The following is a 3,080-nucleotide window of genomic DNA, read 5'->3' on the forward strand; positions in this document are numbered from 1 at the left end:
GCATCAGCAGCTATATTATCTGTCTAAATAGACATTCAACAGCTAGACAGGGCAAATCCAGCAGGCATACATCTGTATGCATGCAATGTCCTAGTTTGAAAATGTTTAAAGCAAAATCTGATAGATTGAAATAAACCAGTCAGTGCATTTATGCAATTGTCTGAGGTCACCCACTGAGGAATATTTTAATATAACTTTCTCAATAGTTGGTAATAGACTCAGCCAATCATAGCCCAGTAATTATACAGAAGATCTAAGCCACATAGTTAACTTGCAGTGAATGTGACCAGCAACATAAAACTTCACCTTCTCTCAAATGCACTGAAGTCATCTGTGTATGATCTACAGTTGGGTATACATTTGAAAAGACTGACCCTGGCTTCACAGGACATGTTTAATAGGATCCATGAATGTATGCTAAGATTACACAATAGAAAACTCAAAGCACATGAGAACAAAACATTTAAATTTGATCAGTTAAAGGTAAAAAGAGAGATTTTGTTTTTGTTTTCTTTGCTCATCTTCCCCCTTTGAAGCAAGCTTTTATGTATCCCAGGCTGGCTTTGAACTCATAATTCTGATACCTTCAATTCCCACATTCAGTATGACAATTTAAATTTCTATCAAATGTCTAGAAAAGAACAGCAAACAGGATATAAGAAAAGTTGGGCGAGATGAATGATTAAAAGTGAGGATAAACCAATTATAACACAAATCTAAAACAGCAAAGCTCAACGAAGCCATGAAGGTACATGCAAAACTCTGGAGAGCAGGAAGTCCCCATCATGACCTGGCCTTCTAATCAGGATGCATGCTGTGCCTTTGCCAGCACAATGGATCCCCAGGAAACAGTCACTATAACTACTCTCTCGCTCTCTGTAGACAGAACAGAATCTGAAAGTTCTAACCTGTCCAGATGAGCAAATGATATGGCTATGCATTTTCATGCCTGGAGTGGGGTGGGCAGTGGTTGTGAGGTGTCCTTCTATGTATGTGTTGCTTCAATGGCTTACCAAAGCCAAGCCAGTGGAAATCTGAACAGAGATCTAGAGAGAGAGAGTAGGTGAAGTCAGAGAGACGCCATGTAGCTGCCGCTGGATAGACACTGGAACCTTACCAGTAGGCCACAGCCTCATGGTGATACATATTAAATTAACCCAATTCTATTAATATATGTAAGAGCTAGTTAATAATACATCTGAGTCATTGGCCTAGTAGTGTTGTAATTAATATAGTTTCTGTATGATTATTCAGGTCTGGGTGGCGGGGAAATGAACAAGCAGTCTGTCTACAAGCGGTACTAATTCTGTGGAAGAATAGGCTCCAAAAGAACAAACTGGAGCATTGGGGCCGCCTGAGTGCCGACACCCTACTTGAACCTAGAAGAAACCCACATTCACACATGGAATTCTCCAGCAAGCATGGTTGGGTACCAAACCCTACGAGGATCTTTCCAGCTTGGAGACCTTGAGCTTAGGATGACTTTAGTCTTTCACTGCTCCATTATAAGCTAGCCTTAAAAAAGTCCCACGGCTTACAAAATACAAATTTATAAAAATCATAAAAGAATGTTTTACCATCTTAACTACCAAATTTGTTAAACAATTATGTCCAGAGGTACCGCCATTTTACTGCTCGGATGCTTGGACACAGAACGAGAGGCTGAGAGTCTTCCATCTGTTGGCTCCCATCAGTCGCGCAGACCCTGCCGGAGCCATTGCCGCTATGGATGATCCAGAGGATCTCGTGTACCAGGCAAGGCTGGCAGAGCAGGCCAAGCGATACAAGGAAATGGTGGAATCGATGAAGAAAGTAGCAGGAATGGATGTGGAGCTGACAATTGGAGAATGAAACCTTATATCTGTTGCATACAAAATGGTGATTGGAGCCAGAAGAGCATCCTGGAGACTCATCAGCAGCACTGAACAGAAGGAAGAAAACAAGAGAGGAGAGGACAAACTAAAGATGCTTCGAGAGTACCAGCAAATGGTTGAAACTGAGCTCAAATTAATCTTTTGTGACTTTCTGGATGTACGGGACAAACACCTCATTCCAGCAGCTAACACTGGTGGGTCCAAGGTTTTCTATTAGAAAATGAAAGGGGACTACCACAGGGATGTGGCTGAGTTTGCCAAAGGAAACGGACAGGAAGGAGGAGCAGAAAACAGCCTCGCGGCTTACAAAGCTGCTAGCGACGTCATTGCCGTGACAGAACTTCCTCCAACACACCCCATTCTTTTAGGTCTTGCTCTCAACGTTTCTGTATTCTATTATGCAATTCTTAATTCCCCTGACTGTGCCTGCAGGTTGGCAAAAGCGGTCTTTGACGACGCTATTGCAGAACCGGACACGCTGAGTGAAGAAAGCTACACGGACTCTACGCTTACCGCGCCGCTGCTACGTGATAACTTGACGCTTTGGACCTCAGAGGTGCAGGGCGATGGTGAAGAGCAGAATAAAGAAGCCCTGCGGGATGTGGAAGATGAAAATCAGTGAGCCGTGCTAAAGTCATCAAGAGAACACATCTCTGATCACCATCCCTCCCCACCCTTCCCTTGGAAGTTCCCCATTGTACAAACAAACAGTTTTCAGAAGTTCTTAAAGGCAAGAGTGAATTTCTGTGGATTTTACCGGTCACAGCTTTTAGGTTCTTTAAGACACTAACAGGACTGCACAGAGGCTTTTTCAGCATTGCTGTATTGTCTCCAGCCACACGGGCAAGATCATCATTAGAAATGGAAATGACATTTGAAAGCCATTAGACTTCTAGGTGATGCATCTAAGCAAGATTAATCACATGATAGAGGCATATGTGCTGTCATTTTTCCTTCTTTTAATTGTTTAAATGAATTTTATACCAGTGTTTAAACTTAATTGGATATTAGCTTGGTGTTTGGGGGGGGGGGTTTGTTATAATGGTTTTGCTGTCAAATGCGTTTGGAACTCTGCTGAAGCGTTGCTGAATGGCATGGTGCTGGTAACAGTTCAACAATCCTTCGCTGCTTGCTCATTCTTCCCAACTCCTCCCCCTCTGAAGCAGGTTAGCTTAGAAGGTGTTATTTTAGCCTGCGTGCCTGCCT

At 42.9% G+C, this 3,080-nt stretch overlaps 1 pseudogene; it reads left to right on the forward strand.

Annotated features, from left to right (window-relative positions):
• Positions 1-1,725: 1,725 nt before the first annotated feature.
• LOC119823988 lies at positions 1,726-2,496 on the forward strand (annotated as a pseudogene).
• The last annotated feature ends 584 nt before the right edge of the window (positions 2,497-3,080 follow it).

Source organism: Arvicola amphibius, chromosome 9 (assembly GCF_903992535.2).
Source record: "Arvicola amphibius chromosome 9, mArvAmp1.2, whole genome shotgun sequence".
Taxonomy (NCBI): domain Eukaryota; kingdom Metazoa; phylum Chordata; class Mammalia; order Rodentia; family Cricetidae; genus Arvicola; species Arvicola amphibius.